Consider the following 27104-nt stretch of genomic DNA (forward strand, 5'->3'; position numbering starts at 1 on the left):
TCTCCTAGGATGAAGCGGTTGCTGATCCCCTCTTGTCTGCACTTAAGAAGAGTTTTCGAGAGGCATCCACTGTAGAAAGTCTGGTGTCAGAATGCTCTCCATTCCCCTACTTCTGATCCCTTGGGGCTCTTTTTCCTCACTAAATGGGCTCCTGCTGGTGCTGCCAGATGACTCACACTCCTCCCCCTCAACAAAGATGAGCAAAAAAAAAAAATGTACCACCTGTGGACACTGGTGTGGGTTCAGGCATGGGCCTGTGATTCACCAGCACCATTCAGGGTAATCCCTGGGATTGGTATGCGGGTGTTGAAAGAAAAGCCCCCTTCCTCCAGGCTTGCTTGGCTACAGGCTGTGACTAGGGGGCTGCCCGGTACCCTGTTGCCCAAAATGTGTATAAGCTGCACCTGCAGATTGAAGCTGCAGAGAGTCAGGCAGGGCTGAGAGCGGACCTTGTGATTAATTCTGGGTGTCAACCTGATGAGATGAAGAAATACTGAGAAACCTGGTAAAGCTATCTTTTTGGGTGTGTCCATGAGGGAGTTTCCAGAAGAGATTAGCATGTGGGTCTGAGTGGACTGGGTGGGAGAAATCCACCCTCAATGTGGATGGGAACCGTCCAATTCTCTGGGGGCCTGGAGAGAACAGAAAAGGAGGAAAAATGCGAATGGCTCTCTCTATCCACTGGGGCTGGGATACACTCTGCTCTCCTGTCCGTGGACATCGGAGATCGAGACCCTCCAGCTTTTGGGTTCCAGGACTTACACCAAGGGCACCATCGGCTTCCCTGGTTCTGAGGCCTTCAGACTGGGACCGAGCCAGGCTACCTGCATCCAGTTTGCAGACGGCCTATCGTGGGGCTCCTCAGCCTTCACAATTGTGTGAGCCAATTCCTTTAATAAATCCCCTCATGTATTTATTTACATATCCTATCGGTTCTGTCTCTCTGGAGAACCCTGACTAATACAGACCTGTTGGAGGTGCTGGCTCCAACCTGGCCAGAAGAAAGACCCATCCCTGAACTTCCTATTTGCATGGGCTATGACTATTTTTTTGTTTGTTTTTTTGACTTAAGCTGCTTTACATTATGTTTCTGTCACTTGGAACTGAGAGAGTCATCTGATACACAGTTTCATGTATTTGCTACTGCACAGGATTTAGACGCCCAAAAAGAAGCCACAGGAATTAAATATAATATGCCTCCTATGGGTGCTCAATTTATATTCCAACAGCTGATGGACTATTGAAACATTGCATTAATAACCAGTGAGCTTCACACTCTCAATAAACTGTTAAAGCGTATCTCATTCAGTATTCCATCAGAACTCTTTGGAGGAGCAGCATGAACTTTGAGGGGGAAACTTGCAGAATGAAATGAATTCTAAAGAGGAAAACAAAATGCAAAGAGAACAGTAATTCAAGCAATAATTCAGGTTGTGGCTTCTTCTTGCTGCAGATACGTATTCTGCCCTGGGCCACAAACCTTTCATTGCCAAGGAGACTTGATGTTATTACTGGAGAAAAGAGAATGACCTTTCATTCATCTCTCTGCAGTTTTGTGCTGCTCCACAGCTTTCTGTATTGTCCCTTTTGCGTCATCTTATACTAGAATCATAATTAGTTCTCGTAATAGTGCTGCACATTGTCATGGAAATGATGGAGATCACAAATGAGAAACCTACACTCCATCGCAGCCACTCTGACCTGTGGAGACATCTGGATAATGAGGCTCTCCTTGCAGGAGCAAAGAAGCTTGTGAGCTGTGAAGGCATCAGTCCTGCCTGGCTACTGCAATAGACCAGCATGAAGAATGCAATGTTCATTTTTTTTTTAATTTAAAAAAAGTATTAATTTCCTACTTTGTTCTAAAAGAGATTTAAGTGACTTGTGAAATTCATATAGCATAAAAAAATTAAAAATAAGTAAGCCAAAGTTCAGGTCAAAGAATAAAAAAGGAACCCAAGAAAATGGAAGCAGGCAAAAATATCCCAATTTATGCCCAAAGATCCTATATACTTGCCTATAGTGAGCCATAAATCCGTCTCTAGCCTTCCCAGCACCCAGAACAAAGAGAGAAATATAATTGACTTTCAACTTCATGATTCAGGGTTGATATGAGAAGAAAAAAAAAATCAATTGTGTAGGAAAAGCATATTTCTTTCCCTGGTATTGAAACCAGAGGGAAATTTTTTTCACTGGATTCTTATAAAGATGAGGTTCTGTAATGTGGTGAACAATGTGTCTGCAGAAAATAACTCTAAATCGAGTAACAAGTTGAGCAGGGATTTTTTTGTATGATGTCCCTCAAGGTGGACTGAAGGCATCAAAGGTACAATTCCATAAAAACAATGTCACACGGGGCAGAAGCAATGCAGCCTGTGTGTCGCACTCAAGGATCTATCCAAGGGTGAATTTAGATGAGGGCAATGGGTGGATGCTCTTTGGGACCACTTCACAAAGGCGAGCTTGAGCACAGGCCAGCACACGCTCAGGAGGCTTTGGGCCCTCGCTGGACGCTGAGGATTAGTGGGCGGAGTCAGCGCTCAACTGCTCACCTGAGTTTGGGACATTCATCAGGGAGCCTGGACCTGCATGTCATCAGCATGACAAGTCCCCGGGATGTGCCCACACTCTCACCACCGCACGTTCACTCACAGCACCTGTTATTCCTGGACGACCCCCTCTCTCTGCTCTTGCCCGTCTTCACAGCTCAGTTTTCAGCAGGGCTCTCAACAGGGAGCAATTTTGTTCCCCAATGTGTAAAGACAGTTTTATTGTCACAACTGGGAGGGGTGCTACTGTCATCTAGTGAGTAGAGGTCAGGGATGCAGCTAAATATCCTACAACGCACAGGACAGCCTCCAGCACAGGGAATCATCTGACCCCACAAGTCCATAGTGCCGAGGTTTAGGCTAATGCTCCGCTCTGAGAAGTCTTTCCAACCCTGGAACTCTGTAATAATAATATTCAACACTGATGTGGTGCTTGTGATATGCCAGACACTGTTCTAAATACTTTATGTATATAAACCTACTAAATTCTCCCAACAATGCTTTCAAAGAGGCTTCAAAGATTCATATTATCTTTTAATTCTATTTTTCATGAACTTTTTGAAGTACCCTCATATTATAAACAGCCTCTGACAGCTCAGGACATCAAGGCTCAGAGAGATTAACACAGCTGAGATGACACAGCCAGGAAATGGCAGAGCTGGGAGTTGAACCGAGACAGTCCATCTCCAGAGTCCAGAATCCATGCTCGATGCCCTGGTAGCATTTTCCACACGGCACTGTGACCCTCTCTCTACTGGACTCTCCTCCCCATCAGCTAGTGACTCTCTAAGCCTGGGAACTGTCTTGTTCAGCACTGTCTCCCTGCTTTCACCACATCACCAGCAGCATCACACACTCAAGAACGAATGGGTCCAAATGCCCAGACATCCTGAGTGGCATACTAGTCAGTTAGGCCCATTGCAGAAGCGAGGAGCTGCACACACCAGAAGATGGGGTGCAGGGCTGACAGGGGAGGAAGGCTCTGAGTCAGGTCCTGGGCATGCCTCTGATGGCACTACCTACAAGAGCCCCCTTTTCTCTGGCCTTCTCTTGTCACGGTGACCAAGAAGGACTCCACGGCCTCTCTCTATAGCCTTCTCCATCCTGACTAGGAGCAGAAGGGGCCTGTCTGATGAGCAAGTTCAGAAGGAGCAGGGTCTGTGCTCCATGCAGCCCCTGCTGCGGGACCTGCCACATAGGCTGGCACTCCTTTCTGCTCTCTGCCGTGGCCTGGCCAGTGGAAGGTGACCACCCTTTCCTGTGGCATGGGGACTATTCTGTCTCAGAGTTAAAGAGTTGGCAAGCCCTTCAGGATGCAGATCTAAAGCCTGGTTCTCCAATGAACTGTGTCAGCAATGAAGCCAATTCTTCTTTCTCCACCTGTCAGACTCCTGTCTGTCTTCCAATTAGTTCCAAACTCAGGAACTCACAGACGCCCTGATTATCCCTTCACACTTACGGATTTAGCCATGGGACCTGGTCATTTACACCCTCAATTTTCCAGTGGAGGAAACCAAGGCCAAGAGAAGTTGATGAGTCCAAGGTTACCAGGTCAGATTTCTTCTTAGAAAGCAAGTCAAGACCTCTATCAACAGCCTTGGGGGTGTACACACTAAGGGTCAGCCATGCTAACCACACATGAGAGTACACGTGAACACACATGAGAGAGGAGGTGCATACAGTAGGGGAAAAGTCGAAGTCAGACTAGAACACCTCAGTCCAGCTCCCCTCTTACTCAGCAAAGACAGAATCTGTATCTCACCTTGCCCAGGGCCTGGCACCTGGTACACACTCCACAATCTGTGCGTGTTGTTAGTGGTGGCAAGGTGTGGAAAGGAAAAGGAAGTTTCTGCAGGAAACCCTAACCCGTTCTTAGTCTTCCAGCAGCCCAATGCCACTGGAACCGTTTGGAACAGATACTTTCCTCCCCTTTTTCTTCCTGAAGCAAAAGGAGCTGTGTTGTCTACAGATGACTCAGCGACAGTGACATTTAGAAAGCCCTGGCAGTCAGGACTAGCCTGACACTGATCTCCTGTGTCTTTACTGTGTGGCGCCTGCAGGAGAAAAGAGTGAGTGTCCCCTCTGACAATTTCACATCCAACCCTACCCCCGAGGGAGAGCATTGGGGGAGGGAGGGTGGCCCACCATGACACCATGAGCATCTCAGCAGTGCTCAGAGATTCATATCTGGCAAGATGAGCTAAAAATAGCCTCTTTAGCTACAGGAATCCAACAATGGGATGCTGGGCCTTCCATCAGCTCATATTATACAAGCTTATCAAATCTGAATTGTGCTTGATACATATTAGTCTTTAATAATGTTCACAATAATAAGATTTTTTTTTTTGACTTCAGCCACAAGAATCCTCAAGCCACTCAAACATGATGGTCCTCATTTTTTTTTTCAACTGGTTCTCACCTCTGATCTCCTCCCCAGGCAGTCAGAGGGAGCTGGTTAGCTTCTATCTGCCTGCCTCCCACAGGCCAAGGCAACAGCAAGAGGAGATCCTCACACGCCGTCCAGCAATTCCAGGCCAAGGCAGTCTGGGGCAGGAGAAAGCGTGTGCTGAGGGAGGCAAAGGCCAGCTGCGAGTCCAAGCCCCCGACCCCCAGCCGCTGCACAGACAGACTTTGCAGACTGTAAAGTGCTATTTGTATAAATGCAGTCCATGTTCTTGTGGATAAATTATTTTATTTATTTTAATCTATATCCTACATGCTTCTAAAGGATTTCCGGTGGCTGACAAAGGACAAGTAAGACTGATAGAAGAGACAGAGGGAAAAAATGTATGACAGAGGGAAGGGGAGTGTACTGTTCACCAGGACGAACAGATTGTGGGCATGACGTGGTAGCTCCGACCTCCTCAGCAGTGCAGATTAAACAGAGGGCGGTGCAGAATGAACGACCGGCTCCCGACAGTCCTAAGTGCTTTTTAAAATCATTCACCAAGGCTCTTAGCTCTGCGTGAGCTCCTCACATTGGAGATCTCATTGAATCTTTTAACACGTTGGTGCAGGTATTCTTATCTCCCAGCTGACCACAATTGATCCCAACGTTTCATGAGTTGTACTTGGAATGTGACTTGAGAGTTGCTCTTATATCACCTTGTTAAAAATGTTGCACTGAGGTTTAGGATTGTAAATATAATTTTTTCCCATATAAACAACAGCTGAAGAAGCATTTATAGATACACACAGGGTTGATCCATGTGAAATTGCCAATATTCATTCACTTTTGACTATGCAAGTGACAATTTCATATGGCTCGATTTAGTACAGTCCATGAAGGCTTGGTAACAAAATTTAAGTGGCATTGACCTGCCATCTGCAGGCCAGTCTCCCCATGACTTTGGGATTCTCCCCTCCAAGGATTCTGGTAAGACATTTAATACCCTGTAACAAATCCCTTTCTTCTTCTTTTTTTTTTTTTTTTTTTGTCTTTTTCGTGACCGGCACTCAGCCAGTGAGTGCACCGGCCATTCCTATATAGGATCCGAACCCGCGGCGGGAGCGTCGCCGCGCTCCCAGCGCCGCACTCTCCCGAGTGCGCCACGGGCTCGGCCCCAAATCCCTTTCTTCTGAACTGACTAGAGTATATTCTCTTCCCTGAAGCTGAGCCCTGGCTGATATACCAAGAGAAGAGCAGAGAGAAGGGAAATTAGGAACAGCATGTGCAAAGGCTCAGAGGAGAGGTGAGCACAGGTTCAAGCCCAGTACGGCTGGAGTGGGTGTGGGAGAGGGGTCAGAGGGGAGGCAGGAGAAGGCCCCCATCAAGAAGGACTTGGTAAGCCATGATAAAGAGTTTGAGCTTTATTCTTACACATGGGGGGAGACACTGGGGAGTTTAAAACAGGAAATAGGCCTGGTCAGATTTGATTACTTCTCCAGAGGCTGTGTAGCTGATTAACTGGAGGGCCTTTGTTTCAAGCAGGGGAGAAGTTAAGATGTTATTCAAGTCATTGACAAGCAGTGGTGAGCCCTAACCAGCAGGGCACACAAAGCCCTTCTGAAGTGTGCAGGCTCTGGAGGCTGATTCCAGGTCCATGTCCCTGTATCCTCACCGTAATACAGGGATAATAGTGGTATTTACCTCCTCGGGTCACAAGGACTTAATGAATTATAATGAGTAAAGGTCTCAGAACAATGCCTGGTATATAATAAGTGCTTGAAACATACCTGCTATTTGTCTTACTCTCAGGAACCTTCCCTTGGCTCCATCCTGTCCTCTTCCTTCTTCAGGATGGACTCTTCGCTCTGGTCATCCCAAAGGACTTGGAGTTCGTCACATGTGCTGAGTCCTTTCTCATGCCTTTGTACCTTTCTCATGCCATTCCTTTGTCTGAAAGCACTTCGCCTGTGATTCTGCAACTAGTCACTCACCAGCTAAATTTCTCCAGTGACTTCCCAATACAGCTGGAATAAATTCAGGATCTGCAAAGCCTTGCACGATTTGGCCTACAGGACTGTCTGATCTCATTGCACCTACTCTCTGCTTGTTTGCTTCCTCTATTTTAGCTTTTATTTTTCTTTCTGTTCTAGTCTTGGGGTCTTTGCACCCGCTGGTCTCTTTGCCTGTGGTTTTTATTCTCTTCTGTCTTCCCCTCACTCCTCATCATTTAGTCTTAGCTCACAAGACAACTCTCCTGACAAGCCTCCCTTATCATTCTTCTGACTTACTGCAGGGGCTAGAACTTGTAGTAGTTTTCTAAATGAGAGTAGCAAAAGCGAAAATTGTTGCCTCGTGCCCAAACGTAGGGGTAGGGCATTCCGTCTTTCACCATTAAGTATGATGTTAGCCGTAGGTTTTCTATAGATACTCTCTATGAGATTGAAGAAGCCCCCCTCTGTTTATGGTTGCTTGAGAGTTTTCATCATGCCTGTTAATCACAGATGTTAGATGTTATCAAATGCTCTTTCTGTGTCAATTGACATAACCATAAGATTTTTTTCTTTAGTTTGTTGGTAATGGTGGATTACATTGACTACTTTTAGAATATTGAACTAGTCTTGCATACCTGGGATAAATCACTAGTTTTTGTGGTGTATAATTCTTTTCATACATTGCTTGACAATATTTTCATTTAGGATTTTTACATCTATATTCATTGGCTGTATTGTTTTGTAGTTTTCTTTTATCATGCTGTCTTCATCTGCTTTTGTTAAGATAATACAGGTTTCATAAAATCAATTGGGAAATATTTACTTCTCTTCTATATTCTGAAAGGGATTGTATAAAATTGGTATTAATTCGTCTTTAAAAGAATTGTTAGAATTCTCTAGTGGAACTGTCTGGGCCTGGGATTTAATTTTCGGGAGCTATTGTGGATTTAATTTATTTAACAGGTATAGGACTATTTAAATTATTTTTTTTTCTTGGTTGAGTTTTGGAAGTTTGTGGCTTTTGAGGTATTGGTTCATTTCTTCTAAGTTATCAAATTTCTCCTTGAGTCACATACACAAGATAATTTATGAAACAAATAGTCATTAAGCACCAACTATATGTCAAGCACTGGGTTAGGTGCTTTAGATTCATCACTACACAAAAGGAATCATTTCTCTGCCTTCATGGGGCTACCTAAAGTGGGAAAATGGGTAGCACATAGAACTTACGGCATGCCAATTATAAGAATGAGTGCCATATGGGCGCAGCTAACATTCGGATGTCAGACATACTGAGTGATTAACATGCACCACATCCTTACTCCTGGAATTCTTACAATAACTCCAGAGAATACACAACTATACCTATTTTCCAAAGGATGAAACTGAAGCTCCAAAAAGTGAAGCTTTACTTAAATTCACACATGTGATTTATTTTTTTAAAAGGGGGTAGGTATGTTAACTGATAGGAAATGAATGGTCTTTTCAATAACTAGTTCTGCATTAACTGGACATCTATATGGGGAAAAATGAATTTTGACGCAAACTACACATTATTTGCATATCATTTCATATGTATTGTAGACCTAAATGTGCAACATAAGAAATAAAACTTCTAGAAAAAAGTACAGGAGAAGATCTTCATAACTTTAGGGTAGACAAACATTTCTGAGCAGGATATAGTAAAAGCATATAAGAATATGTTGATGTATTAGATTTGATTAAAATGAAGAATTTCAGTTCTCAAGACATATACACACAGAGAATATAAAGCAAATGAGGGAAAACGTTAACAATTTGGGGATATGTTTAAGCATATTTGATTCTTCACAATAGTTTTGAAATTTTTGTATCTTTGGAATTACAGTCACTTTGGAAAATGACAGACCACATATTTGACAGTGGTGCCATAAGATTATAATATCATATTTTTACTGTTCAGATTTGTTTAGATACACAATACTTACCATTGTGTTATAATTGCCTACAGTATTCAGTATAATAACATGCTAAACAGGTATATAGCCTAGAAGCAATAGACTATAGCATGCAGCCTACGTGTGTAGTAGGCTACACCATGTAGATTTGTGTAAGTGCACTCTGTGATTTTTGCACAACAAAAAAATCACCTAATAACACATTTCCTAGAATGCCTCCTTATTGCTAAGGGGTGAATGACTGTACCTCAAAATCAAAAGTTGCCAAAACACACACATGCACACACACATGAGATTGTCTTAATTTAAAATGTTAATTATTATCCCCAGAATGACTAGTAAGAAAATACCTCAAAAATATAGTAAAAGAAAAACAAAAGAATTAAAATGGTATACTAGAAAATATTTGTATTACACAAAAGACAGCAGTAATGTAGGAATTGAGGGGAAAAACATAAGACATTTTAAAAAATAGCAAAGTGGCATAAAGAAATAGTACCTAATCAGTAATTACATTAATGTAAATGGACTGAACGTTTCAATTAAAAGGCAGAGATTGTCAGAATGGATTAAAAAGAAAACATGATCCAACTCTGTGCTGTTTACAGGAGACAAATTTTAGATTCAAAGGAATAAATAGACTTAAAGTAAATGTATGGGAAAATATAATGCATGCAAACAGTAATGAAAAGAGCTGGCATGACAATGCTAACTCAGACAAAATAAACTTTAAGACAAAAGTTTTTATTGAGACAAAGAAAGACATTTTATACTTATAAAAAGGTCAATCTATCAGGAAGATAAAACAATTATAAATATCTATGGACCAAACAACAGAGTCTCAAAATATATCGAGCAAAAACTGAAAGAATTGAAGAGATAGATAGGCAAACTAACAATGATAGCTGGAGACAACAATATCCCACTTTCAGTAATGGATAGAACAACAAAGAAGATGATAAATAGGGAAACAGAATACTTAAATTACACTACAAAACAATAAACACTAACAGATGTCTATTGAACAGCCAACAACAGCAGAATACACATTATTCTTAAGCAAATATAAAACATTCTACAGGATAGAACATATGTTAGGCTATAAAACAAATCTGAATAAATTTAAAAATTAGTGAAATCACACAAAGTATGTTCTCTGATAATAAAGGAATGAAAATAGAAATCAGTAACAGAAGAAAATATTAGAAATTCATAAATATGTGAAAATTAAACAGAACACCCCTAAATAACCAGTGAATCAATGAAGAAATAACCAGAGAAATTAGAAAATATTTTGAAATAAAATTTTAAAATGCAACATATAAAAACTTGTGGGATGCAGCTAAAGCAGTGCTTAGCTATGAACACCTTTACTAAAAGAGAAGAAAGGTCTTCAATCAATAACCTTCTACTTAAAAAAATCTAGAAAAAGAACTAAATGCAAAACAAAGAAATAATAAAGATTAGAGAAGAAATTAATAAAGTAGAATATAGAGAAATAGTAAAGAAAAATAACAGAACTAAAAGTTGGTTCTTTGAAAGACTGACAAAATTACAAACTTCATCTGTACTGATCAAGAAAAAAAGAAAGGAGACTCAAATTATTAAATTAAGAATGAAAGAGAAAACATTACTGCCGAATTTACAGAAATAAAAGGATCATAAGAGAATAGTATAAAGGATTTTATGCCAACAAATTATACAACCTAGGTAAAATAGAAACATTAATAGAAATATGTAAACTATCAAAACTTATTCAAGCAGAAATAGAAAATCTGCATAGGGTTTTAGTAAGTGAAAAAATTGAATTAATAATATAAAATAATAATATTTTAAAAACTACCCATAAAGTAAAGCCTAGACTTAGATGGCTTGGCTTCATTGGTTCATTTTACCAAATATTTAAAAAAGAATTAATAACAATCTTTTGCAAAGTTTTCCAAAAAAAGGAAGAAGAGGGAACATTTTCCAGCTCATTCTGGGAAGCAAGTATTACTCTGATACCAAAACCAGACAAAGACATCATAAGGAAAAAACCCTACAGACCAATATTTTTACTAAACATAGACACAGGAATTCTCAACTAAATACTAGGAACAGAATTCAACAACATATTAAAGAATTATACATCATTATCAAGTAAGACTTAAGCCAGGAATGCAAGTTTGGTTTAACATATAAAAATCAATGTACCATATTATATTAATGGAATCAAAGACAAAGCCTACATGAGTACCTCAATCAATGCAGGAAAAGCATTTAACAATATTCAACAATGTTTTATGATAAAAATATTCAACAAACTAGGAAGAGAAGGGACTTCCTCAACCAAGTAAGGAGTATCTATGAAAAACAATGACAACACAAAAACCAAAATCAGACTTAATGGGGAAAGATTGAATGCTTTCCCCTTAAGATCAGAAATAAGACAAGATGTCAGCTCTTGCCACTTCTATTCAGCGTTGTACCGGAAGCTCTAGTCAAGGCAATTAGGAAAGAAAACTAAAAGCCATATAGACTGGAATGGAAGTAAAACTATCTCTATTCACAAATTTCCTAATTACATATAGAAAATTTTAAGGAATCTATTTAAAAAAAATATTAGAACAAATAAATGAGTTCAACAAGATTGCAAAGAAAAGAATCAATATCCAAAAATATCAGATGTATTTCATGAACAATCTAAAATAAAATTCAGAAAACAATTCATTTAAAAGAGCAAAAAAGGTTACAACTCTTAGAAATAGATTTACCAAAGAAATAAAAGACTTTTACATTTAAAACTATAAAATATCATTGAAAGATAGTAAATAAGATATAAATAAATGGAAATATTCATGGATCAAAAGACTAAATATTAAAAGAGCAATACTCCCCAAACTGATCTGAAGATACAACACAACTCTTATCAAAATTCCAGCTGCAATTTTTTGCAGGAATTGTAAGCTGATATTAAAATTCATATGGAAATGCAAGAGATACACATAAATGAATCAATCTTGAAAAAGAATAAGAGTTTCAAACTTACGCTACAGCAACCAAGACAGTGTATTACTGGCATAAAGGTACATAAATAGATCAATAGAACAGAATTGAGAGTCCAGAAATAAACACTTACATTTATGATATATTGATTTTGACGAGTGCTAAGATAATTGAATAAGGAAAAGAGTAGTTTTTTTTCAATAAATGGTGGGGACGACTGAGTGTTCACTTACAAAAGAATGAAGTTGAACCTGTACCTGCTACCACACACAAAAATTAACTCAATATAGATCACAAACCTACCTGCAAAGCTAAAACTTAAAGTCTTCGGTGAAAATATGTGTAAATCTTCATGACGCTGTACTTGACAATTTCTTAGAAAAGACACCAAAAGCACAAGTGACAAGAGAAAAAAATAGATAAACTCGATGCTGTCAAAATTAAAAGCATTTGTGCTTCAAGCACGCTATCAAAAAAGTGAAAAGACAGCACTTAGAAAGGGAGAAATTATTTGAAAATCATATATCTGATATAAGATGTTTACCAAGAATTAGATAAAGACTCTTACTCAACAATAAAAAGACAGATAACCCAATTTCAAAACTTGGTAACCAATTTGAAGAGACATTTATCGAAAGAAGATATGTAAACAGCCAACAAATACATGAAAAGAGTTTCCGCTTCATTAGTCATCAGGGACTTTAAATCACAGCTACTATAAGGTACCACTTCATAGCCACTAGGATGGCTAAAATGAAAGAGATGAACAATAACACGAGTTGACAAGGACTTGGAGAACCTTCATACATTGCTGCTGGGAACGTAAAGTGGTCTAGCCATTGTGAAAAACAGTCTGGCAGCTCCTCAAAATGTTAAACGGAGAGGTACCATATGAGTCTTCATTTCCACTCCTAAATATATACCCAGGACAACTGAAAATATGCATAATTAAATAGTGGTATAGTTATACAATTGAACTACTTCTACCTATAACAAAATGAACAGATCTCAGATATTTAGTGAAAGAAGCCAGAAAGAGTAAATACACGATTCCATGTACAGAAAATTCACAAACAAGCAAAATTAATCTTTGACATTACAACAGTGATCACCACAGTGATGACTTTGTTGGCACTTTTTTTTGTTGTTGTTTATTTGCTTTTTTCCCCCATCAGCACTTTGACTATATCATCTCATTCTCTCCTGGCTTTCAGAGTTTCTACTGAAAAATCCACTGAAAGCTGTATTGGGGCTCCCTTGAATGTGATATGTTTCTTATCTCTTGCTGCTTTCAGTATTCTTTCTTTGTCTTTGATTTTTGATAGTTTAATTATGATGTATCTTGCTGAACTCTTTGTATTGAATTTGATTGATGACCTCTGAGATTGTTTTACCTCAATGTTGTCTTTCCCCAGGCTTGGGAGATTTTCAGCCATTATTTCCTTAAATGTGGCTTCTAAGTCTTTTTTTCTCTCTTTTCTCCTTCAGGAACTCCTGTTATGGAAAGCTTGGTTCACTTGATAGTGTCCTATAATTCCTGTAGGCCTTCTTTATTCTTTTTAATTCTTTTTTTTCTTTTTGTTCTTCTGATTGGATAATATACCCAATGGAATACTATTTGGCCTTATAAAGAAGGAAAATCTGAAGGACATTATGTTAAGTGAAATAAGTCAGGCACAGAAAGACAAATACCACATGATCTCACTTATATGTGGTATCTAATAACGATAAATTCATAGAAAAGAGTTAAATGATGGTTCTCAGTGATTGCTGTAGGTGGAAAGGGAGGGAATGGGGAATTGTTGATCAAAGTGCACAAATTTGCAGATAAATAGAGGTAACAGGCTTTGAGATCTATTGCTCAGCAGGGTACTATAGCCAATATAATGCATTGCATATTTCAAATTAAGAGTAAATTTCAATTTTTCAGCATAAAATATGATAGGTAAGTGAGACGACAGATATATTAGCTTGATTTAATCATTACACATACCATTATACCTCATAAAAGTATATAATTATGAACTGTCAATCAAAAACAACAACAATAAATTTTTTAAATAAATAAAACTTTAAAAAATAAAATATTTCAAAAAAAGAAAAAAATGTATGTAATGGGTGTATATGATTCATAAATAAAAATTAAATAAATGGTGTAATCACTACCCAGTTTTAGAAACAAGACCAGTCCAATAGCATTTAAATCCTTGTTTGCTGTACTTAATCACATCCACTTCTATACCCCAGATGAAAATATTATTCTGAATTTTGTATTTACCCCTGTCTTGCTCTTTATTTTATAGCATCAATACAATTGTGCATATACCTAAAATTTGTTGGTGGGTTTAGCATGACTTCTAATTTATGCTGTGATATTATTACACAACAATATTCCTCTTTTACCATATAAATAATGTAGATTGAAGCATCAGTACTTACGAGGAATACTCCTGGGTTTTCAGATTCCCATGTGATTTTTTTTCCTTTTTACAGAGCCCACTAGAGACTTTCTCATGGTCTCATGTGCTGATAGACAAAAATATTTTGTCATTCTGGTGACTCTTCAATGAAGGCACAGCCTTCTGAAGGGTCCTGGTTTATTTGGAGGTCTCAGTTTATCATTCCCATCTGACATAGGTCTGAGGTCTCATCTCCAAACCCTCAGGTGGGTGCTGAACCCCAAGTCCCAATGTGACTGGGACCGGCTCCCCCTCCTACCCCCAGGACAGCTGTGGCATCTGCCCTCACCCTTAATGCTCTGGTTTCCAGAAGCCTCCTTCCTTCCTGGCACATACAAATTTTCCTTTCTTTCAAGCTCAGTTCTGTACGTAAAATAATTTTTTTAAATGTATTTTTCCAGCATTTCTTGTGTTTTTACTGCGAGGCTTTTCATGTTCCATATTAGTCCATCACCTTGCCAGAAGTAGCAACTGCCCATGTCATGTTTAACACCAGCTTCTCTTTTCCCCACTCGCTACCCCAGGGCCTTTTTTAATCACCTGAGTCAGCTCATCACTGACCAGCAGTGATAGGTACTGCAAAGTGTGGCTTCTTGGTCACTCGCTGTCATTTAGGGCAGCCTTATGGCAGGTAGTGGCAAACTATCACACTGAGCATTAAAAACGGTTTTGTTCCTAGGTCAAACATTTTCCTAGATGTTTTCCAAAGGACCAGATTACAGGTTTCCAGTAACAAATAATTTTAAAACTCCATATCTGTCAATGTAAACATTTCAAATATTAAGGAAAGAATAAAATTTAAAGGCTCTTAAATAATTTGCGATCTGAACACTACAAAGGCCATAAATGGATGAACTTCAGAGATACAAACTACGAGGTACAACTCTTTATATTGTCTTTCAATTTTTGTGTGTGTGAGTATAACACATCCTACTAATTTTCACATCACAGCAGCATAGGCAGGTGAAAAGAGATTTTATCCACTTTATAAATAGCAACAATGAGCCTGAGAGAGACAGAGAAAGAGAGCGAGCACATTTATAATCAGACAAAGAATCAGACACTTCAACTTCTGTTTTAGCTGTTCCACTGGAACCCCCTCAAAATTGCTATTGACTGTGATGTCCTAATGCTTCTAAGGCATTTGAAGATGAATGAATTGGCTGGGTAAAAGAAAAAAAAAAAAAAACACTCCACACAGTTTTCTTGTTCTGGAAATGACCTTTTCTCTAATAGTCCCTCCACTGTCCTTTACTGAAAGAAAAAAAAGTGAAATACGCACTTGTAGAAATCACAATTCAAAAGAAGCAGGCATGTTGAAGCCAGTTTTAGAATGTGCGTTGACTTTCTGCACCATGCTGTCTACAACAAAATCTTCCTAAAACACAGAATTAAACACACTTGGCTTTCTGATCCACCATCTGTGGTAGAACCGTCCCCAAGATTCAGATTTGTGTAAAAACCCTTATGGGGAAGACCATCACTCTCGCGGTTGAGCCCTCGGATACAATAGAAAATGTAAAGGCCACGATCCAGGATAAAGAAGGAATTCCTCCTAATCAGAAGCAACTGCAAGATGGATGCACTTTGTCTGACTGTAACATTCAGAAGGAGTCAACTCTTCGCCTTGTGTTGAGACTTCGTGGTGACGCTAAGAAAAGGAAGAAGTCTTCCATCACTCCCAGGAAGAATAAGCATAAGAGAAAGGAGGTTAAGCTGGCTGTTTTGAAATACTATTAGGAGATTGAGAATGGCAAAATTACGGCTTTGTTGGGAGTGCCCTGCAGACGAACGTGGTGCTGGGGTTTTGATGGCCAGTCACTTTAACAGACATGACTGTGGCAAATGTTGTCTGACTCATTGCTTCAGCAAACCAGAAGAAGATAAGTAATTGTGCATGAGTTAATAACAGACATGAGCTAAAAAAAAAAAAAAGAAAAGAAAAGAAAAAGAAAAAAAGTTAAACATGCTCTTTATGACCTATCTTTAAAACAAACAAAAAACAAGACAAACAAACAAACCTGTTGGCTTTCAAATGCTCTACATTTATTACAAGGATTTGGAATTGGGGAGAACAAACTCCATAAGATAAAAGTTCATCTGGAGAAATCCATGCCTGTTGCAAAGTCTGGCTCTCATACTTGGTAGCAACTAGTCCAAATGAATGGCAATTAAACAAGTATTTATAGAGTGTCCTCCATATGAGTCGATCTCCGAGGAAACTGGAAAACCCTGCAGGCTCTTGTTCTCACTGTGATGCTGAGGAAAAATCAAGGGCTGGACATTTGGACAGGGCAGAAGCAGAGACGGTGTCCCACCATTTGCCAGCTGTGCCTCTCTGGGCAAGAACTTCATGTTTCTGATCTGCATCTCCCTTCTCAGTAATATGATTATTGCAAAAATGATAATAAGTCACAGGGTTGTTACAAAAGGCAATGAGAAGATGGATGTGGAGGCAGTTTGTAACCCACAAATCATTATGAAAAATAGGCACAATTACTGTTCCACTGAAATAATAAAGAAAAAAAATCCACTTATGTTTTGCGTCCTTTGGTTTTCCTCTTGGCAATAAGCTGCCACATGACGTGTAACAACGCTTTCATTTGTGTTCCTTCAAGATTTGATTAAGAGAGACTGGAAACATCACAGCCCAGGGAAGCATTTGGGATGGAACCTTTGCACGATAAGAGTGAGGTAGTTAGAACTCCCCAAAGTAGGATGCACATTTTAACAAGTCTGTAGCATTTTTCAAAAGGCATAAAAACTTGGTAAAAATGATCAAATGTCTTTTAAAATGTGGACTGACTGTGTTTTCACTTTGTTCTTTGATGAAATGTATTACTTCAATTTAGCTGCCAAGCTCCATCCACTCCTCCGTCCATTCTTCTAAATTTTCCAAAGCATCCACCACATACCAGATGCTGCATAAACTGATGGGGCACAAGGATGGCAGTCACGGAACAACATCAAAGCCAAGACCTGGAGCGTGAACACGAAGTGGCAAGCAAAAGGGGGCACGGGGGTTTGGAAGGATGGCGAAGAGGCAAAATGATCCTGGAAGGGGGGACACCTCCTCTGAGAGGCCTTATTTTTATTCCCCTCCCCAGGACGGGTTTAAGAGTGCCCAGACATGCACTGCAGTAAGAAGATATTTGCATCAAAATTGATTAGTGGCAGTTTTAAATAAAATACACACAACAGATTCTTGACATCATGACTGGAAGACAACTATCTACCATAAAATATAATGTCAAAAATTGCAACAGAATCAGTTTGCTCTGTCTTTGTGACAATGGAAAAACACGATGGCCAGACAGGAAGTGACTAAGTTGAATCTCCATTGTCACTTAATATGAGCTTTTTTTTGCTTGTTTGTTTTTGGTAAATTCTATCAGATTTTCTACATAAACCACGTAAGCATGTCATTTGTAAATAAAGAGAGTTTTACTCATCCTCTCCAATTGGAATGGTTTCTATTTCTCTTTCTTGCCTTAATGAACTAGCTAGAACCTCCAGTATGTTTAATGAAAGCAGTAAAAGTGAACATGTATTCTAGATCTTAGGGGAATAGCATTCAATCAATCTTCATTATGATTATATTTGCAGCTGCTCCATAGATGCCTTTTATTGGGTTGAGAAAGTTCCCTTCTATTCCAAGTCTGTTGAGAGTTCTTACCAGGAATAGATGCTGGATTTTCTTAAATTCTTCCTCTGCATCTATAGAGATGATCACATTTTTTTTTTCAGTTTTTTTCTATGGTGAAGTACATTGATTGCTATTCAAATGTTAAACCATATGGTAGATCTATCTGCAATTGTTTGAGGAACCTCCATACCATTTTCCATAGAGGCTGCACCATTTTGCAGTCCCACCAACAATGTATGAGAGTTCCTTTTTCTCCGCAACCTCGCCAGCATTTATCATTCAGAGTCTTTTGGATTTTAGCCATCCTAACTGGGGTTAGATGGTATCTCAGTGTGGTTTTGATTTGCATTTCCCGGATGCTGAGTGATGTTGAGCATTTTTTCATATGTCTGTTGGCCATTTGCAGATAGATCTACCATATGACCCAGCTATCCCACTGTTGGGAATATACCCAGAGGAATGGAAATCATCAAGTCGAAGGTATACCTGTTCCCCAGTGTTCATTGCAGCACTCTTTACAATAGCCAAGAGTTGGAACCAGCCCAAATGTCCATCATCAGATGAGTGGATACGGAAAATGTGGTACATCTACACAATGGAATACTACTCAGCTATAAAAATGAATGAAATACTGCCATTTGCAACAACATGGATGGACGTCGAGAGAATTATATTAAGTGAAACGAGTCAGGCACAGAAAGAGAAATACCACATGTTCTCACTTATTGGTGGGAGCTAAAAATTAATATATAAATTCACACACACACACACACACACACACACACACACAAAAAAAAAAACTGGGGGTGGGGAGAAGATATAACAACTACAATTACTTGAAGTTGATATGACAAGCAAACAGAAAGGACATTGTTGGGGGGGAGGGAGGAGAGGGAGGAGGGAGGGAGGTTTTGGTAAGGGGCAACAATAATTAACCACAATGTATATCAACAAAATAAAATAATAAAAAAAAAAAGATTTATTGCTAGGCAGTACACCAGCAAAAAAACAAAACAAAACAAAACAAACAAAAAAACCCAAATGTTAAACCAACCTTGAATTCCTGATATAAATTGCACTTTGGAATTATGTATTATTCTTTTTATATATTGTTGGATTTGATTTTCTAAAATTTTGTTAAGACTTTTTGCGTCAATGTTCCTGAGGGATATTGGTCTACAGTTTTCTTTTCTTATAATGGCTTTGTCTGGTTTTTATATCAGAGTAATGTTGGACTCATGGAATAAAATGAGGAGTATTCTCTTTACTGTTACATCTTCAAGTTCATGAATCTCTTTTTTGTAATGTGTAATCTGCTATCTGTTCTACAAAGTGTATTTTTCAATGCAAACATTTTAGTTTCAATCCCTAGAAGTCTGATTTAGGTCTTCAAAAATATACATATATGTATATATACGTATGTATGTATATATTTTATTGAAACATAACTGATTATAAATATCTGTGGGGTACAGTGTTGAATATCAATACCTGTGTGCAATATGTGATGTTCAAATCAGGATAATTAGCATATTCAACATTAAACAAAATAATCACCTTTGTGGCCCTTTACCAATTTCTCACCAGCCCTCCTCCCCCTCCTCCTCCCCCTTTCCCATCTCTGGTGGCTTCTGTTCTGTTCTACCCTTTGAAAGTTCAATGAATTATGTGATTGTTGTATCTTTATATATATATATATATATATATTTGTCTATTTTTTAGCTCCCACTTATGAGCAAGGACACACACTATTTCTCTCTGTGTCTGGCTCATTTCACTTAACATAGTTTTTCTAATTCATCCATGTTGCTGAGAATGGCAGTATTTCATTCTTTTTTTATGTTATAGTAGTATATTAACCTGTTTCTGTTGCTTATAGCAAAATAAGGGGAACTGAGTAATTTGTAAGAAAACGAATTTTTTTGCTTACTGTTTTGGAGGGTGGGAAGTCCAAAGTCCAGCCAACACTTGGGCCGGCCCGTGGCTCACTCGGGAGAGTGCGGTGCTGAGAGTCCAGCCAACACTTATGGTGAGGGTCTTCTCTGGTGGTGGCTTTTCAGCAACACAGGGGCCTCACATGGTAGAAAATGGTGGAGCAGCGAGAGATAGTTTCTCATGCACTCTCCTTTCAAAGCCCTCAGAACCATTCCCGTGACCACCATTATTAATCAAATCACTACAGCAAGGTCCTACAAACTAATCAGATCTTCAAGGACCCACCTTTCAATTACCATAATAGGATCCCTCACCCTCCAGAGCTGCAGTGGGAATTTAAGCTTCTAATATATGAAGTTTGGGGGACACAATTCAACCAATCCACAGCAAGTAGTATTCCATTGTGTACACATGCCACATTTTTCTTATCCAGCCATGCATTGATGGACATTTAGGTTGGTTTGAACTCTTGGCTGTTGTAAATAGAGTGTGACAAACGTGGCAGTGCAGTTTTCCCTCTGACATGATCATTTCCATTCCTTTGGGTATACACCCAACAGCGGGATTGCTAAATCATATGACAGTTCTGTCTGTAGTTGTTTGATATACCTCCATACTGTTTTCCATAGTGGCTGCACTAACATATGGTCCCACCAAAATTGAAGGAGGGCTCCCATTTCTCTGCATCCATGCCAGCATTTGCTATTCTCTGTCTTTTTGATAATGGCCAGTCTAACTGGCATGATATAATATCTCAGTGTGGTTTTGATTTGCATTTCCTTGATGCTTAGTGATGTTCAGCATTTTTTCATGTGTCTCTTGGCCATCTGTATAGATTTCTTTAAGAAATGCCTATTCAGCTCCTTTGCCCATTTTTTAATTGGGTGACTTGTTTTCTTACTATTTGGTTGTTTGAGTTCCTTGCATATTCTGGAAGTTAATCCCTTGTGAGATGCATAAATTGCAAATATTTTCTCCCATTCTGAAGGTTGTCTTTTCACTCTGCTGATTGTTTCCTTTGTTGTGCAAAAGCTTTTTAGTTTGATATAATCCCATTTGTTTTTCTTTTGTTTTCTGTACTTTCAGAGTCTTATTCACAAAGCCATCTGGTCCTGGGCTTTTCTTTGCTGGTAGATTGCTGGTTACTGCTTCAATCTTGTTGCTTATTACTCATCTCCTTAGGTTTTCTATTTCTCTTGGTTCAGTTTTGGTAGTTTGTATGTGTCCAGAAATTTATCCTTGTAGGTTTTCAAATTTGTTGGTAAATAGTTGTTTATATAATATCCTCTAGTGATTCTTTGTATTTATGTGGTATCTGTTGTAATGTCTCCTTTCTCATTTATGATTTTTGTTATTTGGGTCTTCTCTCTTCTTTTTTTAGTTAGCCTAATTAATGTTTTGTCTATTTTGTTTATCTTCTCAAAAAACCAACTTTTTGTTTCATTAATCTTTAGTTTCATTTTCTGGATCTCTATTTCATTTAATTCTACTCTGATCTTAATTCTTTCTTTCTGTCTACTAATTGTAGGATTGGACTGTTCTTGTTTTTCTAGTTCTTTGAGGTGTAGCATTAGGTTGTTTATTTGAAAATCTTCTATTCTTTTGATGCAAGCATTAATTGCAATAAACTGCCCTCTTAGTACTGCTTTTGCACTATCCCACAGGTTTTGGTATGATGTGTCCTTATTTTCATTAGTTTAAGTAATTTTTTTGATTTCCTACTTAATTTCTTCTTGGAAGCATAGGTCATTCAGGAGCAGTTTGTTTAGTATCCATGACTTTGTATATTTTCTAGAGTTTTGCTTGTTATCAATTTCTAGTTTAAATATGTTGTGGTCTGAAAAGATACGTTATTGTTGAGACTTGATTTGTGGCTTAATATGTTGTCTATCCTGAAGAATATTCCATGTGTTGATGGAAAGAATGTATATTCTGTAGTTGTTGGATGAAATGTTTGTAGATATCTGCCAAATCCAACTGGCCTAAAGTGTAGCTTAAATCCTGTGTTACTCTGTTGATTTGTTGCTTAGGTTATCTGTCCAATGCTGCAAAAGGGGTGTTTGGGTCCTCAATTAGTATCATATCTGGGTTCTCTGGTGTTGGGTGCATATATATTTATGACTGTCATGTCTTCTTGCTGGATACATCTCTTTATCATTATATAATGGCTTTCTTTGTCTCTTTTCATTTTTTTTTGTTTAAAGTCTATTTTATTTGATATAAGAACAGCTAGTCCTGCTCATTTTTGGTTTCCATTTGTGTAGTATATCTTTTTCCATCACTTCACTATTTGTGTGTGTCTTTGCTGGTGAGGTGAGGCTCTCATATGCAGCATATAATTGGGTCTAGCTTTTTAATCTAATAAGTCAGTCTGCATCTTTTGAGTGGAGAATTTAATCCTTTTACATTTGGGGTTTTTATTGAAAGGTAATGTCTTACTCCTGGCATTTTATTGGTTTATATTTGGATGTTTTAAATACCTTTGTTCCTTTCTTCTGCTTTTATTATTTGTCTTTGGTGTTTGTTGGTTTTTTTTGAGGTGATAAGATGTAGTTCTTTCTCATTTTTATTTTTGTTCTTTCTTGTTTATTCATGGTAGTGATTATTGTTTTTTGGATTCCAGATGCAGGACTCCCATGTGGGTTTGTTATAGGGCTGTTCATATAGGTGATAAACTCCCACAGTTTTTCTTTGTCTGGGAGACATACTATTTCTCCTTCGTTTCTGGAAGATAGTCTTGCTGGGTACAGTATTCTTGGCTGGCAATTTTTTTTCTTGTAGTATTGTGAATATATCATCCCACTTTCTTCTAATCTGTAGAATTTCTGCTGAGAAGTCTGCTGTTAGTCTGATAGCAATTCCCTCATAGGTGAATTGACATTTTTCTCTTGTTGTTCTTAGGATTCTCTGTCTTTGAGTTTTGCCAGTTTGACTATAATGTGTCTCGGAGAGGAAAATTTTGAATTAAATTTGTTTTGGGATCTTCAAGCCTTCTGGATCTGAAGTTATGTGTCTCACCCTATTCCTGAGAAGTGTCCTGCTATTATTTCATTGAATATGTTTCCAATGCCTTTTCATTTCTCCTCCCCTTCTGGAACACCCATGATTCAGATGTTTGTGCACTTAAGGTTGTCTGCTAGCTCTCTTAGACTATCTTCACTTTTTCAATTCTTCTTTCTTTATTTTGTCTTTTTTTTTTTTGCTTTTTTTTCAAAAAGCCTGTTTTCAAGTCAGAAATTCTTTCCTGTATTTGCTCTAGCCTGCTGTTTAAGCTCTTGGTTGTGTTTTTTATTTTGTTGAATGAATCTCTTAGTTCCAGGAGTTCTATTACATTCTTATGAAAGGTATTAATCTCTTTGTAAATTTCCTCTTTCATATTTTGAATACTTTTCCTCATTTTGTTGTATCATTTAACTGAGTCATCATGTATCAATTGAGTATAAGATTGTTGCTTGGTATTCCTTTTCAGTCATTTCAAGTGTTTCCTGCTCTATGGGGTTTGGTACTTGAGAATTATTGTGTTTCTTTGGTGGTGTTATATTTTCCTGTTTTTTCATGTTTTTGGTATCTCTACATTGATGTCTGTTCATCTGGCACAGCAGTTGTTTCTTCTGTTCCTCTGGAGTAGGCTTTGAGGAGAGAGACTTCCTCATGTAGATGTGTTTTATATTGACCATTGAGTAGTGCATTTTAGTATTGGTCCCAGGTGGATGCAGTAGTGTAATCTCTGTACTTTGGCCATATTCAGTGTTAGAGTTGTGTGTGAGTGCCTTCATTGCCTAGGCACTGGGGCACTTAGTGATTCCTTGCTGAGGTTAGTGACACTGTGGTGGGTCATTGAGGACATGGGTGAGCCTGTGACCCTGATGGGTTTGCTGGGGTTTACTGGAGCTCCTCAGTTTGAATGGTTGACCCTGGGTGGGGTTTCTCTTTCCTCTTTCCTTCAGGCAGAGGCTTCTCCTGTGACCTTGCTTCCCCTTTTTGGGGGATGGGTTGATGGTGTGTGGAAATTTTCTTTCTTACTCTTTTGGGCTATCCTAGGTTTCTGTACTCTGTGGGGGTTCCACATGTGTCTCTCCAAAGGTCAAAGCAATTGTGTGGGCTGCACACATACCTCCCACCTCAGCTGTGCTACCACGGGGGGCAGCATAATTCCCCCCGTGGGTTGGGTCACTGGGTTGTGGGTTTGCACTCACTCAGCTCTTTCCCTGGGCTCTGTTGGTGACCAGCATTGTGTTAATGCAGTCAAAAGGTTGGCAGGTTGTCTGCACAGTGGTAGTGGCTGCTGTGGCAGTGGCTGTGGTGGACCACCCATGTGGTGGCAGTGTCTGCAATAGCGGTGGGCCACCCACGTGATGGCAACCCACACTCCTGCCAACTGTTGGTGGGGGCTGCCCTTGGCTCCTAAAGGCTCCTGTGCTCCTGCTGGCCATCAGTAGGGGCTGCCCTCCAAAAAAATATATCTTCCATGTCTCTGCATAACTTTTTAAACATGTGGAGTACAGTTATAGGAACCATTTTAATGTCCTTTTCTGTCCTATTTTCCTGCTTCTATGCATGCTAAGCATTCTAAATTTTACCTTGTGGTACTCCTATAAATAATCTTGAACTTTATTTTGAAGTGCAGTTAATTTACTTGGAAATAGTTTGATCCTTTTAAGTCTTGCTTTTTGTCAGACAGGGCTGCTGGAACAGTACTCAGTCTAAAGCTTAGCATCCTTTACTCCTGAGATCCCTGTATGTACTTTACCCAATGCTCCTTGAATTCTGAGGTTTTCTACGCTGGCTGGTGAATGCAGGTACTTTTTAGTCCTGTGTGAGCACCATTTTATCCCCAATCATTCTGGATGGTCCTTTCCCTTGCCACAGGTAGCATTCTCACACACATCCACTGACCCCTACTCACTTGAATACTTGGGAGAGACCCTGTTCATGTTCAGAGCTTTCGCTCTGTCCAGCTCTCCTGTGTGGTGCTCTGTCCTGTCAACTCTAGCCATCTTGGTCTTCCTGGACACTCAGTTCTGTGTCTTCTACTCAGCAAGATGCCTGGGCTCTTCCTTGTCTCCTCCTTTCTGAGTGACAGCCTGGAGACCCTCTCAGGTCAATAAAGCAGGGTGACCACAAAACTCCCCTTGTTTAGTTTCCATCTCTCAGGGATCACTATCCTCTGCTGCCTGATGTCCAGTATCTTCCAAACTATTGCTTTATTTATTTGTGTTGTTTTAGATGGGAGGGTAAGTTTGGTCTCTGTTATTCTGTTTTGACCAGAAACAGAAACAGAAGCCCCTAGCCTGCTGTCTCATATAGAGGAGATGTAAAGAAATGTTTATGGAATTGACAACTGTGGCACATGCAGGTGCAGGAAAGTATAGTGAGCAGGACAGAAAGCTCCCTGCACTTGTGAAGCTTATAGTCTGTGATGACAGCCAACCAACATAAAGGAGAAAAAAAAATACACACACACACACACACACACACACACACACACACACACCAACTTCAAATAGTGGTAGATAAGTCAGGGTGATATAATAGTGGCCAACAGGGAGTGGGGAAAACAGCCTGATAACATTGGTCAAGGAATGTATCTCTGAGGAATAGGAATTTGAGCTGAATGATGATTAGCAGGTGGTATGCAAAGGTCCTGGGGAGGAGCAGTCAAGGCAGACAGATCTACTAATAAAAAGTCCTGAGTGGGGGATGAGCTTAGCATGCTTGCAGTGCAGAATGGGGCTGGAGTGGCTGCCATAGTGAGGGGGCAGGGGCCTGACCGTCTTGAACCTTATACACCAGGGGAAAGGTGTGCAGTGGAGTGAGGTAGGACTGTGTTCAGACACATGAGGTAGGACTGTGTTCAGACACATGAGAAATGTCACAGGGGACCTTTCTCTACACTCTTCCCTCTGACATGACACACAGCAGATCTCTGAGAAACTGGCTTACCTTTCTTGCCCTGCAGAGCCTTTTTCAGCCCACAGCCTGCTGGCAAGTGGAATGGAATGGCTCCTAAACCTACTGCTGTCCTGTAACTGCTCCTGCACCTCATCCAAAGCAACCTCCCAACAGCATGCCCCAAGCCCTGATGGCTAGAAATCCTCACCACCCTCGTCACTCTGTCCCCAAAAGGGAGGGAGCAGAGCTGCACGCAGACAAGCAGCTGCCACAGTTCTGTCCAGAGATGATGGAGCTGAGGAATGGATGTGTTCAAATGTTCTCTTCTCATTAGAAAATGTGGTACAAGCAGCGTCTCTTTAGAGGGGGTTGCTGTTTGTAGTAATAAGTGGAAACATTTTTCAGTTTTCCTCCCCCACACTCTCGTGTAATTTGTTCTCTCTCCACTTTGGTTGTGAGACTGGATGAGACATCAAGAGACTTGCATAACCTGAATATGTGAATACACTTGATTTTAGTCCCAGTTGTGTGATTTACTTGCTGAATGACCTTGGACAAGTCATTTAGTCTAAGCAAAAGGGAGCGGTTTTTAACTGTACTGATGGGATAGGAACCCTTCCCACCCAGATGGGAGGCTCAGGCACACGCTGACCTCCATGTAAAGGAGTGGGGCACTAAGCTGAGAGATCTAAGAAAAGCAGGGTGGGGACAGGGAAGGAATCAACGTCACAGACTATAATGAATGGTTTTCCTTTCATTCAGTTTTTAAAATGTGAAGACTGAACTGAATTTAAGGCATGTCAATGGTTTTGCCCTCATCCCAACTCAACCATAACAGATATTGGACAATTCTTTCTTGTGTATTACCCACTGCTCACTGGGGATCTTTCAGTTCTGCCTCACTCACAGTTTCAACAAGATGACTGAAAATGTGGCTGTCTTTTGGGCAAACAATATACATTCTCAGTTCAAAGTCCCCCATACAAGCATTCCATGCCACCCTGGTCTCACGGTTCGGAGACCCACGTGGTGGGTCTCCCCTTAGTCCATGGACTCCAAAGAGTTCAGGTGTTTGAGATAGGGGGCCCTGTGACAGGCCTTTATTTTAACCTGTTCTGTAGCAAGCAAAAATATATTTAAAGTATATGACTGATGTTCAGGTAAAAGATGCTGAAGATTGAAAAGGAATTAACAAGCAGAGTAACTTTAGAGTTTACCAAGCATTTTCATATCTTGCTCTCATTTCACCTTGCAACGTTAGAAAAACTACTATCCCTGTGTGGAGAGAGAAATGTGAACTTCAGAGAGGTGGAGGGGAATA

General features: G+C 39.4%; 1 protein-coding gene and 1 pseudogene across 2 annotated transcripts in view; one reads left to right on the forward strand and one right to left on the reverse strand.

Annotated features, from left to right (window-relative positions):
* The window catches only part of STK32B (serine/threonine kinase 32B), a 369695-nt gene that overhangs the window by 138902 nt on the left and 203689 nt on the right, over positions 1-27104 (reverse strand). The window lies entirely within an intron of this gene.
* LOC134386303 (ubiquitin-ribosomal protein eS31 fusion protein-like) lies at positions 6219-16201 on the forward strand (annotated as a pseudogene).

The sequence above is a fragment of the Cynocephalus volans genome, chromosome 9, assembly GCF_027409185.1.
Source record: "Cynocephalus volans isolate mCynVol1 chromosome 9, mCynVol1.pri, whole genome shotgun sequence".
NCBI classification, from domain to species: domain Eukaryota; kingdom Metazoa; phylum Chordata; class Mammalia; order Dermoptera; family Cynocephalidae; genus Cynocephalus; species Cynocephalus volans.